The 23313-nt window shown below is 29.7% G+C and overlaps 9 non-coding genes across 9 annotated transcripts; all 9 read right to left on the bottom strand.

Moving 5' to 3' along the window:
* Nucleotides 1–6237: 6237 nt before the first annotated feature.
* Nucleotides 6238–6309, bottom strand: TRNAQ-CUG (transfer RNA glutamine (anticodon CUG)). The gene has a single exon. It is a non-coding gene; the product is annotated as a tRNA-Gln (tRNA).
* Nucleotides 6310–8941: 2632 nt separating this feature from the next.
* TRNAQ-CUG (transfer RNA glutamine (anticodon CUG)) lies at nucleotides 8942–9013 on the bottom strand. The gene has a single exon. It is a non-coding gene; the product is annotated as a tRNA-Gln (tRNA).
* A 1815-nt stretch (nucleotides 9014–10828) lies between these two features.
* Nucleotides 10829–10900, bottom strand: TRNAQ-CUG (transfer RNA glutamine (anticodon CUG)). Its single transcript has one exon. It is a non-coding gene; the product is annotated as a tRNA-Gln (tRNA).
* A 1813-nt stretch (nucleotides 10901–12713) lies between these two features.
* TRNAQ-CUG (transfer RNA glutamine (anticodon CUG)) lies at nucleotides 12714–12785 on the bottom strand. Its single transcript has one exon. It is a non-coding gene; the product is annotated as a tRNA-Gln (tRNA).
* Nucleotides 12786–14601: 1816 nt separating this feature from the next.
* On the bottom strand, nucleotides 14602–14673 carry TRNAQ-CUG (transfer RNA glutamine (anticodon CUG)). Its single transcript has one exon. It is a non-coding gene; the product is annotated as a tRNA-Gln (tRNA).
* A 1661-nt stretch (nucleotides 14674–16334) lies between these two features.
* TRNAQ-CUG (transfer RNA glutamine (anticodon CUG)) lies at nucleotides 16335–16406 on the bottom strand. Its single transcript has one exon. It is a non-coding gene; the product is annotated as a tRNA-Gln (tRNA).
* Nucleotides 16407–18227: 1821 nt separating this feature from the next.
* Nucleotides 18228–18299, bottom strand: TRNAQ-CUG (transfer RNA glutamine (anticodon CUG)). Its single transcript has one exon. It is a non-coding gene; the product is annotated as a tRNA-Gln (tRNA).
* Nucleotides 18300–19960: 1661 nt separating this feature from the next.
* TRNAQ-CUG (transfer RNA glutamine (anticodon CUG)) lies at nucleotides 19961–20032 on the bottom strand. Its single transcript has one exon. It is a non-coding gene; the product is annotated as a tRNA-Gln (tRNA).
* A 1814-nt stretch (nucleotides 20033–21846) lies between these two features.
* On the bottom strand, nucleotides 21847–21918 carry TRNAQ-CUG (transfer RNA glutamine (anticodon CUG)). The gene has a single exon. It is a non-coding gene; the product is annotated as a tRNA-Gln (tRNA).
* Between the last annotated feature and the right edge of the window lie 1395 nt (nucleotides 21919–23313).

Below are 23313 nucleotides of genomic sequence, written 5' to 3'. Positions count from 1 at the left end.
CCAAATTTTTATACAGATTATAGGTTTCAGAGTCCAGAATTGTTAACAGTACACCATGAAAGCTCATTCATATGGTGGCATGTAAAAAAAAATCTCACAGTGTAAGATTCTTAGAGGTTACATTTTATTGGAATTATATTACAGATAGACCTGTCTCTCAGTGTGTATGATTCTTAATTTATGCAATTTATAGAAATTTTCTTTCTCAGAGATGTGAACTGCATAATACTTACAAAAAAACAATAGGACTTAACAAGATGTAAATACAAATCATGGATTCAGAGTCCAAAATGGTTACAAATACACCAGGAAACCTTATTCATGAGGAAGCATTTAAACAGTTTTTACTAGAATGTACACTCAGAGAAATATAAACTGAACGGTACTTACAAAAAACCAATAGGACCTACCAAGATTTAAATACAGATCACTGGATTCAAAGATCAGAGTGGTTACCAATACACCAAGAAACCTCATTCACGAGGGAGAGCTAAACATTTTTTTCTAAAATGTTAGATTCTTAGAAGACACATTTTATTGCAATTATTGTACATATATTTACATCAACGCATATTTGGGTTATATAGTAAAATTCATATAATTACATACATTTCTATAACTACCTTTTTTAGCTTTTGTACATATTTACAAAAATCAGTGATTTAAAACAATTATTATATGTATGAAAAAGAAGACTTTCTGTCAATCAAGAACTTAAACTGAAGGTACTAAAACACATCAGGTCCCACTGAGATTTGAGCTCAGAACGCTGGATTCAGAGTCCGGAGTGCTAACCATTACACCATGGAACCTCTCTTTTAACACCACATATACAACCTTCTCTTAGAGTGTGAGATCTTATTTTCTACACGTTACAGGAATAATAATCAGAGAGATAAGTATTACATTGTATTTACAAAAAAAGCCATTAGGACCTACCAAATTTTTATACAGATTATAGGTTTCAGAGTCAAGAATTGTTAACAGTACACAATGAAACCTCATTCATATGGTAGCATGTACATTTTTGGTCAGAGTATAAGATTCTTAGTGGATACATTTTATTGGAATTAAATGACAGATAAACCTGTCTCTAAATGTGTAAGATTCTTAATTTATGCAATTTATAGATATTTTCTTTCTCAGAGATATTAACTGTATTGTACTTACAACAAAACCAATATAACCTACCAAGATGTAAATATAGATCATGGATTCAGAGTCCAAAATGGTTACCAATACACCATGAAACCTCATCCATTAGGGAGCATCTAAATATTTTTATAAGAATCTACTCTCAGAGAGATATGAACTGAATGGTACTTACAAAAAACCATTAGGACCTACCAAGATTTAAATACAGATCACTGTATTCAAAGATCAGAGTGGAGTGGTTACCAATACACCAAGAAACCACATTCATTAGGGAACATCTAAACATATTTTTCTAAAATGTTAGATTCTTAGAAGACACATTTTATTGAAGTTATTGTACATATATTAACATCAATGTTTATTTGGATTACACAGTAAAATTCATATAATTACAAACATTTCTATAACTACCTTTTTTTAGATTTTAGTACATATTTACAATAATCAGTGATTTAAAAAAAAATGTTTTATATGTTTAAAAAAGAAAAGTTTTTGTCAATCAAGGACTTAAACTGAAGGTACTAAAATGCACCTGGTCCCACCAAGATTTGAACTCAATTTACTGGATTCAGAGTACAGAGTGCTAACCATAACACCATGGAATCTCCCTTCTAATAACACATATAAAACTTTCTCTCAGAGTGTAAGATCTTAATTTCTACAAGATACAGAAATATTCATTCAGAGAGATATGTACTACATTGTATTTACAAATAAAACCATTTGGACCTACCAATTTGTATATACAGATTATTGGTTTCAGAGTCCAGAATTGTTAACAGTACACCATGAAAGCTCATTCATATGGTGGCATGTAAAAAAATTTCTCACAGTGTAAGATTCTTAGAGGTTACATTTTATTGGAATTATATTACAGATAAACCTGTCTCTCAGTGTGTATGATTCTTAATTTATGCAATTTATAGATATTTTCTTTCTCAGATATATGAACTGCATAATACTTACAAAAAAACAATAGGACTTAACAAGATGTAAATACAAATCATGGATTCAGAGTCCAAAATGGTTACAAATACACCAGGAAACCTCATTCATGAGGAAGCATTTAAACAGTTTTTATTAGAATGTACTCTCAGAGAAATATAAACTGAACGGTACTTACAAAAAACCAATAGGACCTACCAAGATTTAAATACAGATCACTGGATTCAAAGATCAGAGTGGTTACCAATACACCAAGAAACCTCATTCACGAGGGAGAGCTAAACATTTTTTTTCTTCAATGTTAGATTCTTAGAAGACACAATTTATTGCAATTATTGTACACATCAACGCTTATTTGGGTTATATAGTAAAATTCATATAATTACATACATTTCTATAACTACCTTTTTTAGCTTTTTGTACATATTTACAAAAATCAGTGATTTAAAAAAATTATTATATGTATAAAAAAGAAGACTTTCTGTCAATCAAGAACTTAAACTGAAGGTACTAAAACACATCAGGTCCCACTGAGATTTGAACTTGGAACGTTGGACTCAGAGTCCAGAGTGATAACCATTACACCATGGAACCTCTCTCTTAACACCACATATACAACTTTCTCTTAGAGTGTGAGATCTTATTTTCTACAAGTTACAGGAATAATAATCAGAGAGATAAGTATTACATTGTATTTACAAAAAAAGCCATTAGGACCTGCCAAATGTTTATACAGATTATAGGTTTCAGAGTCCAGAATTGTTAACAGTACACAATGAAACCTCATTCATATGGTAGCATGTACATTTTTTGTCAGAGTATAAGATTCTTAGTGGATACATTTTATTGGAATTAAATGACAGATAAACCTCTCTCAGTGTGTAAGATTCTTAAGTTATGCAATTTATAGATATTTTCTTTCTCAGAGATATGAACTGTATTGTACTTACAAAAAACCAATAGGACCTACCAAGATTTAAATACAGATCACTGTATTCAAAGCTCAGAGTGGAGTGGTTACCAATACACCAAGAAACCACATTCATAAGGGAACATCTAAACATTTTTTTCAAAAATGTTAGATTCTTAGAAGACACATTTTATTGAAGTTATTGTACATATATTAACATCAATGTTTATTTGGATTACACAGTAAAATTCATATAATTACAAACATTTCTATAACTACCTTTTTTTAGATTTTAGTACATATTACAATAATCAGTGATTTAAAAAAAATGTTTTATATGTATAAAAAAGAAAAGTTTTTGTCAATAAAGGACTTAAACTGAAGGTACTAAAATGCACCTGGTCCCACCAATATTTGAACTCAATTTACTGGATTCAGAGTACAGAGTGCTAACCATAACACCATGGAATCTCCCTTCTAATAACACATATAAAACTTTCTCTCAGAGTGTAAGATCTTAATTTCTACAAGATACAGAAATATTCATTCAGAGAGATATGTACTACATTGTATTTACAAATAAAACCATTAGGACCTACCAATTTGTATATACAGATTATTGGTTTCAGAGTCCAGAATTGTTAACAGTATACCATGAAAGCTCATTCATATGGTGTCATGTAAAAAAAATTCTCACAGTGTAAGATTCTTAGAGGTTACATTTTATTGGAATTATATTACAGATAAACCTGTCTCTCAGTGTGTATGATTCTTAATTTATACAATTTATAGATATTTTCTTTCTCAGAGATATGAACTGCATAATACTTACAAAAAAACAATAGGACCTACCAAGATGTAAATACAAATCATGGATTCAGAGTCCAAAATGGTTACAAATACACCAGGAAACCTCATTCATGAGGAAGCATTTAAACAGTTTTTATTAGAATGTACTCTCAGAGAAATATAAACTGAACGGTACTTACAAAAAACCAATAGGACCTACCAAGATTTAAATACAGATCACTGGATTCAAAGATCAGAGTGGTTACCAATACACCAAAAAACCTCATTCACGAGGGAGAGCTAAACATTTTTTTCTAAAATGTTAGATTCTTAGAAGACACATTTTATTGCAATTATTGTACATATATTTACATCAACGCTTATTTGGTTTATATAGTAAAATTCATATAATTACATACATTTCTATAACTACCTTTTTTAGCTTTTTGTACATATTTACAAAAATCAGTGATTTAAAACAATTATTATATGTATGAAAAAGAAGACTTTCTGTCAATCAAGAACTTAAACTGAAGGTACTAAAACACGTCAGGTCCCACTGAGATTTGAAATCGGAATGCTGGATTCAGAGTCCGGAGTGCTAACCATTACACCACGGAACTTCTCTTTTAACACCACATGTACAACTTTCTCTTAGAGTGTGAGATCTTATTTTCTACAAGTTACAGGAAAAATAATCAGAGAGATAAGTATTACATTGTATTTACAAAAAAAGCCATTAGGACCTACCAAATTTTTATACAGATTATAGGTTTCAGAGTCCAGAATTGTTAACAGTACACAATGAAACCTCATTCATATGGTAGCATGTACATTTTTGGTCAGAGTATAAGATTCTTAGTGGATACATTTTATTGGAATTAAATGACAGATAAACCTGTCTCTCAGTGTGTAAGATTCTTAATTTATGCAATTTATAGATATTTTCTTTCTCAGAGATATTAACTGTATTGTACTTACAACAAAACCAATATAACCTACCAAGATGTAAATATAGATCATGGATTCAGAGTCCAAAATGTTTACCAATACACCATGAAACCTCATCCATTAGGGAGCATCTAAATATTTTTATAAGAATCTACTCTCAGAGAGATATGAACTGAATGGTACTTACAAAAAACCAATAGGACCTACCAAGATTTAAATACAGATCACTTTATTCAAAGATCAGAGTGGAGTGGTTACCAATACACCAAGAAACCACATTCATTAGGGAACATCTAAACATTTTTTTCTAAAATGTTAGATTCTTTGAAGACACATTTTATTGAAGTTATTGTACATATATTAACATCAATGCTTATTTGGATTACACAGTAAAATTCATATAATTACAAACATTTCTATAACTACCTTTTTTTAGATTTTAGTACATTTTACAATAATCAGTGATTTAAAATAATGTATTATATGTATAAAAAAGAAAAGTTTTTGTCAATAAACGACTTAAACTGAAGGTACTAAAATGCACCTGGTCCCACTGAGATTTGAACTCAATTTACTGGATTCAGAGTACAGAGTGCTAACCATAACACCATGGAATCTCCCTTCTAATAACACATATAAAACTTTCTCTCAGAGTGTAAGGTCTTAATTTCTACAAGATACAGAAATATTCATTCAGAGAGATATGTACTACATTGTATTTACAAATAAAACCATTAGGACCTACCAATTTGTATATACAGATTATTGGTTTCAGAGTCCAGAATTGTTAACAGTACACCATGAAAGCTCATTCATATGGTGGCATGTAAAACATTTTCTCACAGTGTAAGATTCTTAGAGGTTACATTTTATTGGAATTATATTACAGATAAACCTGTCTCTCAGTGTGTATGATTCTTAATTTATGCAATTTATAGATATTTTCTTTCTCAGAGATATGAACTGCATAATACTTACAAAAAAACAATAGGACCTACCAAGATGTAAATACAAATCATGGATTCAGAGTCCAAAATGGTTACAAATACACCAGGAAACCTCATTCATGAGGAAGCATTTAAACAGTTTTTATTAGAATGTACTCTCAGAGAAATATAAACTGAACGGTACTTACAAAAAACCAATAGGACCTACCAAGATTTAAATACAGATCACTGGATTCAAAGATCAGAGTGGTTACCAATACACCAAGAAACTTCATTCATGAGGGAGAGCTAAACATTTTTTTCTAAAATGTTAGATTCTTATAAGACACATTTTATTGCAATTATTGTACATATATTTACATCAACGCTTATTTGGGTTATATAGTAAAATTCATATAATTACATACATTTCTATAACTACCTTTTTTTAGATTTTAGTACATATTTACAAAAATCAGTGATTTAAAAAAATTATTGTATGTATGAAAAAGAAGACTTTCTGTCAATCAAGAACTTAAACTGAAGGTACTAAAACAAATCAGGTCCCACCGAGATTTGAACTCGGATCACTGGATTCAGAGTCCAGAGTGCTAACCATTACACCATGGAACCTCTCTTCTAACACCACAGAACCTCTCTTCTAACACCACATATACAACTTTCTCTTAGAGTGTGAGATCTTATTTTCTACAAGTTACAGGAATAATAATCAGAGAGATAAGTATTACATTGTATTTACAAAAAAAGCCATTAGGACCTATCACATTTTTATACAGATTATAGGTTTCAGAGTCCAGAATTGTTAACAGTACACAATGAAACCTCATTCATATGGTAGCATGTACATTTTTTGTCAGAGTATAAGATTCTTAGTGGATACATTTTATTGGAATTAAATGACAGATAAATCTGTCTCTCAGTGTGTAAGATTCTTAATTTATGCAATGTATAGATATTCTCTTTCTCAGAGATATTAACTGTATTGTACTTACAACAAAACCAATATAACCTACCAAGATGTAAATATAGATTATGGATTCAGAGTCCAAAATGTTTACCAAAACACCATGAAACCTCATCCATTAGGGAGCATCTAAATATTTTTATAAGAATGTACTCTCAGAGAGATATAAACTGAATGGTACTTACAAAAAACCAATAGGACCTACCAAGATTTAAATACAGATCACTGTATTCAAAGATCAGAGTGGAGTTGTAACCAATACACCAAGAAACCACATTCATTAGGGAACATCTAAACATTTTTTTCTAAAATGTTAGATTCTTAGAAGACACATTTTATTGAAGTTATTGTACATATATTAACATCAATGCTTATTTGGATTACACAGTAAAATTCATATAATTACAAACATTTCTATAACTACCTTTTTTTAGATTATAGTACATATTTACAATAATCAGTGATTTAAAAAATGTATTATATGTATAAAAAAGAAAAGTTTTTGTCAATCAAGGACTTAAATTGAAGGTACTAAAATGCATCTGGTTCCAACGAGATTTGAACTCAATTTACTGGATTCAGAGTACAGAGTGCTAACCATAACACCATGGAATCTCACTTCTAATAACACATATAAAACTTTCTCTTAGAGTGTAAGATCTTAATTTCTACAAGATACAGAAATATTCATTCAGAGAGATATGCACTACATTGTATTTACAAATAAAACCATTAGGACCTACCAATTTGTATATACAGATTATTGGTTTCAGAGTCCAGATTTGTTAACAGTACACCATGAAAGCTCGTTCATATGGTGGCATGTAAAAAAAAATTCTCACAGTGTAAGATTCTTACAGGTTACATTTTATTGGAATTAAATGACAGATAAACCTGTCTCTCAGTGTGTAAGATTCTTAATTTATGCAATTTATAGATATTTTCTTTCTCAGAGATATTAACTGTATTGTACTTACAACAAAACCAATAGAACCTTCCAAGATGTAAATATAGATCATGGATTCAGAGTCCAAAATGTTTACCAATACACCATGAAACCTCATCCATTAGGGAGCATCTAAATATTTTTATAAGAATGTACTCTCAGAGAGATATGAACTGAATGGTACTTACAAAAAACCAATAGGACCTACCAAGATTTAAATACAGATCACTGTATTCAAAGATCAGAGTGGAGTGGTTACCAATACACCAAGAAACCACATTCATTAGGGAACATCTAAACATTTTTTTCTAAAATGTTAGATTCTTAGAAGACACATTTTATTGAAGTTATTATACATATATTAACATCAATGCTTATTTGGATTACACAGTAAAATTCATATAATATCAAACATTTCTATAACTACCTTTTTTTAGATTTTAGTACATTTTTACAATAATTAGTAATTTAAAAAAAAATTATTATATGTATAAAAAAGAAAAGTTTTTGTCAATCAAGGACTTAAACTGAAGGTACTAAAATGCACCTGGTCCCACCGAGATTTTTACTCAATTTACTGGATTCATAGTACAGAGTGCTAACCATAACACCATGGAATCTCCCTTCAAATAACACATATAAAACTTTCTCTCAGAGTGTAAGATCTTAATTTCTACAAGATACAGAAATATTCATTCAGAGAGATATGTACTACATTGTATTTACAAATAAAACCATTAGGACCTACCAAATTTGTATATACAGATTATTGGTTTCAGAGTCCAGAATTGTTAACAGTACACCATGAAAGCTCGTTCATATGGTGGCATGTAAAAATTTTTTCTCACAGTGTAAGATTCTTTTAGGTTACATTTTATTGGAATTATATTACAGATAAACCTGTCTCTCAGTGTGTATGATTCTTAATTTATGCAATTTATAGATATTTTCTTTCTCAGAGATATGAACTGCATAATACTTACAAAAAAACAATAAGACCTACCAAGATGTAAATACAAATCGTGGATTCAGAGTCCAAAATGGTTACAAATACACCAGGAAACCTCATTCATTAGGGAACATCTAAACATTTTTTTCTAAAATGTTAGATTCTTAGAAGACACATTTTATTGCAATTATTGTACATATATTTACATCAACGCTTATTTGGGTTATATAGTAAAATTCATATAATTACATACATTTCTATAACTACCTTTTTTAGCTTTTCGTACATATTTACAAAAATCAGTGATTAAAAAAAATGATTATATGTATGAAAAAGAAGACTTTCTGCCAATCAAGAACTTAAACTGAAGGTACTAAAACAAATCAGGTCCCACCGAGATTCGAACTCAGATTGCTGGATTCAGAGTCCAGAGTGCTAACCATTACACCATGGAACCTCTCTTCTAACACCACATATACAACTTTCTCTTAGAGTGTGAGATCTTATTTTCTACAATTTACAGGAATAATAATCAGAGATATAAGTATTACATTGTATTTACAAAAAAAAGCCATTAGGACCTATCAAATTTTTATACAGATTATAGGTTTCATAGTCCAGAATTGTTAACAGTACACAATGAAACCTCATTCATATGGTAGCATGTACATTTTTTGTCAGAGTATAAGATTCTTAGTGGATACATTTTATTGGAATTAAATGACAGATAAATCTGTCTCTCAGTGTGTAAGATTCTTAATTTATGCAATTTATAGATATTTTCTTTCTCAGAGATATTAACTGTATTGTACTTACAACAAAACCAATATAACCTACCAAGATGTAAATATAGATCATGGATTCAGAGTCCAACATGTTTACCAATACACCATGAAACCTCATCCATTAGGGAGCATCTAAATATTTTTATAAGAATGTACTCTCAGAGAGATATGAACTGAATGGTATTTTCAAAAAACCAATAGGACCTACCAAGATTTAAATACAGACCACTGTATTCAAAGATCAGAGTTGAGTGGTTACCAATACACCAAGAAACCACAATCATTAGGGAACATCTAAACATTTTTTTCTAAAAAATGTTAGATTCTTAGAAGACGCATTTTATTGAAGTTATTGTACATATATTAACATCAGTGCTTATTTGGATTACACAGTAAAATTCATATAATTACAAACATTTCTATAACTACCTTTTTTTAGATTTTAGTACATTTTTACAATAATCAGTGATTTAAAAAATGTATTATATGTATAAAAAAGAAACGTTTTTGTCAATCAAAGACTTAAACTGAAGGTACTAAAATGCACCTGGTCCCACTGAGATTTGAACTCAATTTACTGTATTCAGAGTACAGAGTGCTAACCATAACACCATGGAATCTCCCTTCTAATAACACATATAAAACTTTCTCTCAGAGTGTAAGATCTTAATTTCTACAAGATACAGAAATATTCATTCAGAGAGATATGTACTACATTGTATTTACAAATAAAACCATTAGGACCTACCAATTTGTATATACAGATTATTGGTTTCAGAGTCCAGAATTGTTAACAGTACACCATGAAAGCTCATTCATATGGTGGCATGTAAAAACATTTCTCACAGTGTAAGATTCTTAGAGGTTACATTTTATTGGAATTATATTACAGATAAACCTGTCTCTCAGTGTGTGATTCTTAATTTATGCAATTTATAGATATTTTCTTTCTCAGAGATATGAACTGCATAATACTTACAAAAAAACAATAGGACCTACCAAGATGTAAATACAAATCATGGATTCAAAGTCCAAAATGGTTACAAATACACCAGGAAACCTCATTCATGAGGAAGCATTTAAACAGTTTTTATTAGAATGTACTCTCAGAGAAATATAAACTGAACGGTACTTACAAAAAACCAATAGGACCTACCAAGATTTAAATACAGATCACTGGATTCAAAGATCAGAGTGGTTACCAATACACCAAGAAACTTCATTCATAAGGGAGAACTAAACATTTTTTTCTAAAATGTTAGATTCTTAGAAGACACATTTTATTGCAATTATTGTACATATATTTACATCAACGCTTATTTGGGTTATATAGTAAAATTCATATAATTACATACATTTCTATAACTACCTTTTTTAGCTTTTCGTACATATTTACAAAAATCAGTGATTTAAAAAAATTATTATATGTATGAAAAAGAAGACTTTCTGTCAATCAAGAACTTAAACTGAAGGTACTAAAACACATCAGCTCCCACCGAGATTTGAACTCGGATCACTGGATTCAGAGTCCAGAGTGCTAACCATTACACCATGGAACCTCTCTTCTAACACAACATATACAACTTTCTCTTAGAGTGTGAGATCTTATTTTCTACAAGTTACTGGAATAATAATCAGAGAGATAAGTATTACATTGTATTTACAAAAAAAGCCATTAGGACCTACCAAATTTTTATACAGATTATAGGTTTCAGAGTCAAGAATTGTTAACAGTACACAATGAAACCTCATTCATATGGTAGCATGTACATTTTTGGTCAGAGTATAAGATTCTTAGTGGATACATTTTATTGGAATTAAATGACAGATAAACCTGTCTCTCAGTGTGTAAGATTCTTAATTTATGCAATTTATAGATATTTTCTTTCTCAGAGATATTAACTGTATTGTACTTACAACAAAACCAATAGAACCTTCCAAGATGTAAATATAGATCATGGATTCAGAGTCCAAAATGTTTACCAATACACCATGAAACCTCATCCATTAGGGAGCATCTAAATATTTTTATAAGAATGTACTCTCAGAGAGATATGAACTGAATGGTACTTACAAAAAACCAATAGGACCTACCAAGATTTAAATACAGATCACTGTATTCAAAGATCAGAGTGGAGTGGTTACCAATACACCAAGAAACCACATTCATTAGGGAACATCTAAACATTTTTTTTTTAAATGTTAGATTCTTAGAAGACACATTTTATTGAAGTTATTGTACATATATTAACATCAATGCTTATTTGGATTACACAGTAAAATTCATATAATTACAAACATTTCTATAACTACCTTTTTTTTAGATTTTAGTACATTTTTACAATAATCAGTGATTTAAAAAAAATATTATATTTATAAAAAAGAAAAGTTTTTGTCAATCAAGGACTTAAACTGAAGGTACTAAAATGCACCTGGTCCCACCAAGATTTGAACTCAATTTACTGGATTCAGAGTACAGAGTGCAAACCATAACACCATGGAATCTCCCTTCTAATAACACATATAAAACTTTCTCTCAGAGTGTAAGATCTTTATTTCTACAAGATACAGAAATATTCATTCAGAGAGATATGTACTACATTGTATTTACAAATAAAACCATTAGGACCTACCAATTTGTATATACAGATTATTGGTTTCAGAGTCCAGAATTGTTAACAGTACACCATGAAAGCTCATTCATATGGTGGCATGTAAAAAAATTTCTCACAGTGTAAGATTCTTAGAGGTTACATTTTATTGGAATTATATTACAGATAAACCTGTCTCTCAGTGTGTGATTCTTAATTTATGCAATTTATAGATATTTTCTTTCTCAGAGATATGAACTGCATAATACTTACAAAAAAACAATAGGACCTACCAAGATGTAAATACAAATCATGGATTCAGAGTCCAAAATGGTTACAAATACACCAGGAAACCTCATTCATGAGGAAGCATTTAAACAGTTTTTATTAGAATGTACTCTCAGAGAAATATAAACTGAACGGTACTTACAAAAAACCAATAGGACCTACCAAGATTTAAATACAGATCACTGGATTCAAAGATCAGAGTGGTTACAAATACACCAAGAAACTTCATTCATGAAGGAGAGCTAAACATTTTTTTCTAAAATGTTAGATTCTTAGAAGACACATTTTATTGCAATTATTGTACATATATTTACATCAACGCTTATTTGGGTTATATAGTAAAATTCATATAATTACATACATTTCTATAACTACCTTTTTTAGCTTTTCGTACATATTTACAAAAATCAGTGATTTAAAAAAATTATTATATGTATGAAAAAGAAGACTTTCTGTCAATCAAGAACTTAAACTGAAGGTACTAAAACACATCAGCTCCCACCGAGATTTGAACTCGGATCGCTGGATTCAGAGTCCAGAGTGCTAACCATTACACCATGGAACCTCTCTTCTAACACAACATATACAACTTTCTCTTAGAGTGTGAGATCTTATTTTCTACAAGTTACAGGAATAATAATCAGAGAGATAAGTATTACATTGTATTTACAAAAAAAAGCCATTAGGACCTACCAAATTTTTATACAGATTATAGGTTTCAGAGTCCAGAATTGTTAACAGTACACAATGAAACCTCATTCATATGGTAGCATGTACATTTTTTGTCAGAGTATAAGATTCTTAGTGGATACATTTTATTGGAATTAAATGACAGATAAACCTGTCTCTCAGTGTGTAAGATTCTTAATTTATGCAATTTATAGATATTTTCTTTCTCAGAGATATTAACTGTATTGTACTTACAACAAAACCAATATAACCTACCATGATGTAAATATAGATCATGGATTCAGAGTCCAAAATGTTTACCAATACACCATGAAACCTCATCCATTACTGAGCATCTTAAAATTTTTATAAGAATGTACTCTCAGAGAGATATGAACTGAATGGTACTTACAAAAAACCAATAGGACCTACCAAGATTTAAATACAGATCACTGTATTCAAAGATCAGAGTGGAGTGGTTACCAATACACCAAGAAACCACATTCATTAGGGAACATCTAAACATTTTTTTCTAAAATGTTAGATTCTTAGAAGACACATTTTATTGAAGTTATTGTACATATATTAACATCAATGCTTATTTGGATTACACAGTAAAATTCATATAATTACAAACATTTAAATAACTACCTTTTTTTTAGATTTTAGTACACTTTTACAATAATCAGTGATTTAAAAAAAATGTATTATATGTATAAAAAAGAAAAGTTTTTGTCAATCAAGGACTTAAACTGAAGGTACTAAAATGCACCGGGTCCCACCGAGATTTGAACTCAATTTACTGGATTCAGAGTACAGAGTGCTAACCATAACACCATGGATACTCCCTTCTAATAACACATATAAAACATTCTCTCAAGTGTAAGATCTTAATTTCTACAAGATACAGAAATATTCATTCAGAGAGATATGTACTACATTGTATTTACAAATAAAACCATTAGGACCTACCAATTTGTATATACAGATTAATAGTTTCAGAGTCCAGAATTGTTAACAGTACACCATGAAAGCTCATTCATATGGTGGCATGTAAAACATTTTCTCACAGTGTAAGATTCTTAGAGGTCACATTTTATTGGAATTATATTACAGATAAACTTGTCTGTCAGTGTGTGATTCTTAATTTATGCAATTTATAGATATTTTCTTTCTCAGAGATATGAACTGCATAATACTTACAAAAAAACAATAGGACCTACCAAGATGTAAATACAAATCATGGATTCAGAGTCCAAAATGGTTACAAATACACCAGGAAACCTCATTCATGAGGAAGCATTTAAACAGTTTTTATTAGAATGTACTCTTAGAGAAATATAAACTGAACGGTACTTACAAAAAACCAATAGGACCTACCAAGATTTAAATACAGATCACTGGATTCAAAGATCAGAGTGGTTACCAATACACCAAGAAACTTCATTCATGAGGGAGAGCTAAACATTTTTTTCTAAAATGTTAGATTCTTAGAAGACACATTTTATTGCAATTATTGTACATATATTTACATCAACGCTTATTTGGGTTAAATAGTAAAATTCATATAATTACATACATTTCTATAACTACCTTTTTTTAGCTTTTAGTACATATTTACAAAAATCAGTGATTTAAAAAAATTATTATATGTATGAAAAAGAAGACTTTCTATCAATCAAGAACTTAAACTGAAGGTACTAAAACAAATCAGGTCCCACCGAGATTTGAACTCGGATCGCTTGATTCAGAGTCCAGAGTGCTAACCATTACACCATGGAACCTCTCTTCTAACACCACATATACAACTTTCTCTTAGAATGTGAGATCTTATTTTCTACAAGTTACGGGAATAATAATCAGAGAGATAAATATTGCATTGTATTTACAAAAAAAGCCATTAGGACCTACCAAATTTTTATACATATTATAGGTTTTAGAGTCCAGAATTGTTAACAGTACACAATGAAACCTCATTCATATGGTAGCATGTACATTTTTTGTCAGAGTATAAGATTCTTAGTGGATACATTTTATTGGAATTAAATGACAGATAAACCTATCTCTCAGTGTGTAAGATTCTTAATTTATGCAATTTATAGATATTTTCTTTCTCAGAGATATTAACTGTATTGTACTTACAACAAAACCAATATAACCTACCAAGATGTAAATATAGATCATGGATTCAGAGTCCAAAATGTTTACCAATACACCATGAAACCTCATCCATTAGGGAGCATCTAAATATTTTTATAAGAATGTACTCTCAGAGAGATATGAACTGAATGGTACTTACAAAAAACCAATAGGACCTACCAAGATTTAAATACAGATCACTGTATTCAAAGATCAGAGTGGAGTGGTTACCAATACACCAAGAAACCACATTCATTAGGGAACATCTAAACATTTTTTTCTAAAATGTTAGATTCTTAGAAGACACATTTTATTGAAGTTATTATACATATATTAACATCAATGCTTATTTGGATTACACAGTAAAATTCATATAATATCAAACATTTCTATAACTACCTTTTTTTAGATTTTAGTACATTTTTACAATAATTAGTAATTTAAAAAAAAATTATTATATGTATAAAAAAGAAAAGTTTTTGTCAATCAAGGACTTAAACTGAAGGTACTAAAATGCACCTGGTCCCACCGAGATTTTTACTCAATTTACTGGATTCATAGTACAGAGTGCTAACCATAACACCATGGAATCTCCCTTCAAATAACACATATAAAACTTTCTCTCAGAGTGTAAGATCTTAATTTCTACAAGATACAGAAATATTCAATCAGAGAGATATGTACTACATTGTATTTACAAATAAAACCATTAGGACCTACCAAATTTGTATATACAGATTATTGGTTTCATAGTCCAGAATTGTTAACAGTACACCATGAAAGCTCGTTCATATGGTGGCATGTAAAAAATTTTTCTCACAGTGTAAGATTCTTTTAGGTTACATTTTATTGGAATTATATTACAGATAAACCTGTCTCTCAGTGTGTATGATTCTTAATTTATGCAATTTATAGATATTTTCTTTCTCAGAGATATGAACTGCATAATACTTACAAAAAAACAATAAGACCTACCAAGATGTAAATACAAATCGTGGATTCAGAGTCCAAAATGGTTACAAATACACCAGGAAACCTCATTCATTAGGGAACATCTTAACATTTTTTTCTAAAATGTTAGATTCTTAGAAGACACATTTTATTGCAATTATTGTACATATATTTACATCAACGCTTATTTGGGTTATATAGTAAAATTCATATAATTACATACATTTCTATAACTACCTTTTTTAGCTTTTCGTACATATTTACAAAAATCAGTGATTTAAAAAAATTATTATATGTATGAAAAAGAAGACTTTCTGTCAATCAAGAACTTAAACTGAAGGTACTAAAACACATCAGCTCCCACCGAGATTTGAACTCGGATCGCTGGATTCAGAGTCCAGAGTGCTAACCATTACACCATGGAACCTCTCTTCTAACACAACATATACAACTTTCTCTTAGAGTGTGAGATCTTATTTTCTACAAGTTACAGGAATAATAATCAGAGAGATAAGTATTACATTGTATTTACAAAAAAAAGCCATTAGGACCTACCAAATTTTTATACAGATTATAGGTTTCAGAGTCCAGAATTGTTAACAGTACACAATGAAACCTCATTCATATGGTAGCATGTACATTTTTTGTCAGAGTATAAGATTCTTAGTGGATACATTTTATTGGAATTAAATGACAGATAAACCTGTCTCTCAGTGTGTAAGATTCTTAATTTATGCAATTTATAGATATTTTCTTTCTCAGAGATATTAACTGTATTGTACTTACAACAAAACCAATATAACCTACCATGATGTAAATATAGATCATGGATTCAGAGTCCAAAATGTTTACCAATACACCATGAAACCTCATCCATTACTGAGCATCTTAAAATTTTTATAAGAATGTACTCTCAGAGAGATATGAACTGAATGGTACTTACAAAAAACCAATAGGACCTACCAAGATTTAAATACAGATCACTGTATTCAAAGATCAGAGTGGAGTGGTTACCAATACACCAAGAAACCACATTCATTAGGGAACATCTAAACATTTTTTTCTAAAATGTTAGATTCTTAGAAGACACATTTTATTGAAGTTATTGTACATATATTAACATCAATGCTTATTTGGATTACACAGTAAAATTCATATAATTACAAACATTTCTATAACTACCTTTTTTTTAGATTTTAGTACACTTTTACAATAATCAGTGATTTAAAAAAAATGTATTATATGTATAAAAAAGAAAAGTTTTTGTCAATCAAGGACTTAAACTGAAGGTACTAAAATGCACCGGGTCCCACCGAGATTTGAACTCAATTTACTGGATTCAGAGTACAGAGTGCTAACCATAACACCATGGATACTCCCTTCTAATAACACATATAAAACTTTCTCTCAAGTGTAAGATCTTAATTTCTACAAGATACAGAAATATTCATTCAGAGAGATATGTACTACATTGTATTTACAAATAAAACCATTAGGACCTACCAATTTGTATATACAGATTAATAGTTTCAGAGTCCAGAATTGTTAACAGTACACCATGAAAGCTCATTCATATGGTGGCATGTAAAACATTTTCTCACAGTGTAAGATTCTTAGAGGTCACATTTTATTGGAATTATATTACAGATAAACTTGTCTGTCAGTGTGTGATTCTTAATTTATGCAATTTATAGATATTTTCTTTCTCAGAGATATGAACTGCATAATACTTACAAAAAAACAATAGGACCTACCAAGATGTAAATACAAATCATGGATTCAGAGTCCAAAATGGTTACAAATACACCAGGAAACCTCATTCATGAGGAAGCATTTAAACAGTTTTTATTAGAATGTACTCTTAGAGAAATATAAACTGAACGGTACTTACAAAAAACCAATAGGACCTACCAAGATTTAAATACAGATCACTGGATTCAAAGATCAGAGTGGAGTGGTTACCAATACACCAAGAAACTTCATTCATGAGGGAGAGCTAAACATTTTTTTCTAAAATGTTAGATTCTTAGAAGACACATTTTATTGCAATTATTGTACATATATTTACATCAACGCTTATTTGGGTTAAATAGTAAAATTCATATAATTACATACATTTCTATAACTACCTTTTTTTAGCTTTTAGTACATATTTACAAAAATCAGTGATTTAAAAAAATTATTATATGTATGAAAAAGAAGACTTTCTATCAATCAAGAACTTAAACTGAAGGTACTAAAACAAATCAGGTCCCACCGAGATTTGAACTCGGATCGCTTGATTCAGAGTCCAGAGTGCTAACCATTACACCATGGAACCTCTCTTCTAACACCACATATACAACTTTCTCTTAGAATGTGAGATCTTATTTTCTACAAGTTACGGGAATAATAATCAGAGAGATAAATATTGCATTGTATTTACAAAAAAAGCCATTAGGACCTACCAAATTTTTATACATATTATAGGTTTTAGAGTCCAGAATTGTTAACAGTACACAATGAAACCTCATTCATATGGTAGCATGTACATTTTTTGTCAGAGTATAAGATTCTTAGTGGATACATTTTATTGGAATTAAATGACAGATAAACCTATCTCTCAGTGTGTAAGATTCTTAATTTATGCAATTTATAGATATTTTCTTTCTCAGAGATATTAACTGTATTGTACTTACAACAAAACCAATATAACCTACCAAGATGTAAATATAGATCATGGATTCAGAGTCCAAAATGTTTACCAATACACCATGAAACCTCATCCATTAGGGAGCATCTAAATATTTTTATAAGAATGTACTCTCAGAGAGATATGAACTGAATGGTACTTACAAAAAACCAATAGGACCTACCAAGATTTAAATACAGATCACTGTATTCAAAGATCAGAGTGGAGTGGTTACCAATACACCAAGAAACCACATTCATTAGGGAACATCTAAACATTTTTTTCTAAAATGTTAGATTCTTAGAAGACACATTTTATTGAAGTTATTATACATATATTAACATCAATGCTTATTTGGATTACACAGTAAAATTCATATAATATCAAACATTTCTATAACTACCTTTTTTTAGATTTTAGTACATTTTTACAATAATTAGTAATTTAAAAAAAAATTATTATATGTATAAAAAAGAAAAGTTTTTGTCAATCAAGGACTTAAACTGAAGGTACTAAAATGCACGTGGTCCCACCGAGATTTTTACTCAATTTACTGGATTCATAGTACAGAGTGCTAACCATAACACCATGGAATCTCCCTTCAAATAACACATATAAAACTTTCTCTCAGAGTGTAAGATCTTAATTTCTACAAGATACAGAAATATTCAATCAGAGAGATATGTACTACATTGTATTTACAAATAAAACCATTAGGACCTACCAAATTTGTATATACAGATTATTGGTTTCATAGTCCAGAATTGTTAACAGTACACCATGAAAGCTCGTTCATATGGTGGCATGTAAAAAATTTTTCTCACAGTGTAAGATTCTTTTAGGTTACATTTTATTGGAATTATATTACAGATAAACCTGTCTCTCAGTGTGTATGATTCTTAATTTATGCAATTTATAGATATTTTCTTTCTCAGAGATATGAACTGCATAATACTTACAAAAAAACAATAAGACCTACCAAGATGTAAATACAAATCGTGGATTCAGAGTCCAAAATGGTTACAAATACACCAGGAAACCTCATTCATTAGGGAACATCTTAACATTTTTTTCTAAAATGTTAGATTCTTAGAAGACACATTTTATTGCAATTATTGTACATATATTTACATCAACGCTTATTTGGGTTATATAGTAAAATTCATATAATTACATACATTTCTATAACTACCTTTTTTAGCTTTTCGTGCATATTTACAAAAATCAGTGATTAAAAAAAATGATTATATGTATGAAAAAGAAGACTTTCTGCCAATCAAGAACTTAAACTGAAGGTACTAAAACAAATCAGGTCCCACCGAGATTTGAACTCGGATTGCTGGATTCAGAGTCCAGAGTGCTAACCATTACACCATGGAACCTCTCTTCTAACACCACATATACAACTTTCTCTTAGAGTGTGAGATCTTATTTTCTACAATTTACAGGAATAATAATCAGAGATATAAGTATTACATTGTATTTACAAAAAAAAGCCATTAGGACCTATCAAATTTTTATACAGATTATAGGTTTCATAGTCCAGAATTGTTAACAGTACACAATGAAACCTCATTCATATGGTAGCATGTACATTTTTTGTCAGAGTATAAGATTCTTAGTGGATACATTTTATTGGAATTAAATGACAGATAAATCTGTCTCTCAGTGTGTAAGATTCTTAATTTATGCAATTTATAGATATTTTCTTTCTCAGAGATATTAACTGTATTCTACTTACAACAAAACCAATATAACCTACCAAGATGTAAATATAGATCATGGATTCAGAGTCCAACATGTTTACCAATACACCATGAAACCTCATCCATTAGGGAGCATCTAAATATTTTTATAAGAATGTACTCTCAGAGAGATATGAACTGAATGGTATTTTCAAAAAACCAATAGGACCTACCAAGATTTAAATACAGACCACTGTATTCAAAGATCAGAGTTGAGTGGTTACCAATACATCAAGAAACCACAATCATTAGGGAACATCTAAACATTTTTTTCTAAAAAATTTTAGATTCTTAGAAGACGCATTTTATTGAAGTTATTGTACATATATTAACATCAGTGCTTATTTGGATTACACAGTAAAATTCATATAATTACAAACATTTCTATAACTACCTTTTTTTAGATTTTAGTACATTTTTACAATAATCAGTGATTTAAAAAATTTATTATATGTATAAAAAAGAAACGTTTTTGTCAATCAAAGACTTAAACTGAAGGTACTAAAATGCACCTGGTCCCACTGAGATTTGAACTCAATTTACTGGATTCAGAGTACAGAGTGCTAACCATAACACCATGGAATCTCCCTTCTAATAACACATATAAAACTTTCTCTCAAGTGTAAGATCTTAATTTCTACAAGATACAGAAATATTCATTCAGAGAGATATGTACTACATTGTATTTACAAATAAAACCATTAGGACCTACCAATTTGTATATACAGATTATTGGTTTCAGAGTCCAGAATTGTTAACAGTACACCATGAAAGCTCATTCATATGGTGGCATGTAAAAAAATTTCTCACAGTGTAAGATTCTTAGAGGTTACATTTTATTGGAATTATATTACAGATAAACCTGTCTCTCAGTGTGTGATTCTTAATTTATGCAATTTATAGATATTTTCTTTCTCAGAGATATGAACTGCATAATACTTACAAAAAAACAATAGGACCTACCAAGATGTAAATACAAATCATGGATTCAAAGTCCAAAATGGTTACAAATACACCAGGAAACCTCATTCATGAGGAAGCATTTAAACAGTTTTTATTAGAATGTACTCTCAGAGAAATATAAACTGAACGGTACTTACATAAAACCAATAGAACCTACCAAGATTTAAATACAGATCACTGGATTCAAAGATCAGAGTGGTTACCAATACACCAAGAAACTTCATTCATGAGGGAGAACTAAACATTTTTTTCTAAAATGTTAGATTCTTAGAAGACACATTTTATTGCAATTATTGTACATATATTTACATCAACGCTTATTTGGGTTATATAGTAAAATTCATATAATTACATACATTTCTATAACTACCTTTTTTAGCTTTTCGTACATATTTACAAAAATCAGTGATTTAAAAAAATTATTATATGTATGAAAAAGAAGACTTTCTGTCAATCAAGAACTTAAACTGAAGGTACTAAAACACATCAGCTCCCACCGAGATTTGAACTCGGATCGCTGGATTCAGAGTCCAGAGTGCTAACCATTACACCATGGAACCTCTCTTCTAACACAACATATACAACTTTCTCTTAGAGTGTGAGATCTTATTTTCTACAAGTTACAGGAATAATAATCAGAGAGATAAGTATTACATTGTATTTACAAAAAAAGCCATTAGGACCTACCAAATTTTTATACAGATTATAGGTTTCAGAGTCAAGAATTGTTAACAGTACACAATGAAACCTCATTCATATGGTAGCATGTACATTTTTGGTCAGAGTATAAGATTCTTAGTGGATACATTTTATAGGAATTAAATGACAGATAAATCTGTCTCTCAGTGTGTAAGATTCTTAATTTATGCAATTTATAGATATTTTCTTTCTCAGAGATATTAACTGTATTGTACTTACAACAAAACCAATATAACCTACCAAGATGTAAATATAGATCATGGATTCAGAGTCCAACATGTTTACCAATACACCATGAAACCTCATCCATTAGGGAGCATCTAAATATTTTTATAAGAATGTACTCTCAGAGAGATATGAACTGAATGGTATTTTCAAAAAACCAATAGGACCTACCAAGATTTAAATACAGACCACTGTATTCAAAGATCAGAGTTGAGTGGTTACCAATACAAAATGATTTGGTGGGTGTGGAAGTGCCCACATCTTACCAAACAGAAGAAATTCCTATATTTGGAGCACTCTTTTGATGATTAGATATGTGAAAAAGATGAAAACTGTCTATAATTAAAACTTAGCTTTTATTTATCCAATACTTAACTAAAATGAAATAACAGGGGTATACTAGACGTATCAATTGATTATTCCCCTTTTAAACAGTGGTAAAAATATGAATAAATCAAGAAGAGCAAATGTTATCATCTTGAAATTATTTATATATTTTGCTCAAAAATGGGTGATAAGAGAAATGATAGTAATCTATCAAACTTATCCAATAAGCAGCAGTAATCACAGAAATTAATGACAAAAAATGATAGTAATCTATCAAAAATATCCTGTGAGCAGCAGAGATGATATTGGTGATATAAAGTCTATGCAATCAGAAAGTTTATAGATAAATTCTAATTTATCTATAAACTTTCTGATTGCATAGACTTTATATCGCCAATATCATCTCTGCTGCTCACAGGATATTTTTGATAGATTACTATCATTTTTTGTCATTAATTTCTGTGATTACTGCTGCTTATTGGATAAGTTTGATAGATTACTATCATTTCTCTTATCACCCATTTTTGAGCAAAATATATAAATAATTTCAAGATGATAACATTTGCTCTTCTTGATTTATTCATATTTTTACCACTGTTTAAAAGGGGAATAATCAATTGATACGTCTAGTATACCCCTGTTATTTCATTTTAGTTAAGTATTGGATAAATAAAAGCTAAGTTTTAATTATAGACAGTTTTCAT

Source organism: Pseudophryne corroboree, chromosome 11 (genome assembly GCF_028390025.1).
Source record: "Pseudophryne corroboree isolate aPseCor3 chromosome 11, aPseCor3.hap2, whole genome shotgun sequence".
NCBI classification, from domain to species: Eukaryota; Metazoa; Chordata; class Amphibia; order Anura; family Myobatrachidae; genus Pseudophryne; species Pseudophryne corroboree.
The sequence above is the reverse complement of the archived record's forward strand: the minus strand, read 5'-3'. Positions and strand labels throughout refer to the sequence as shown.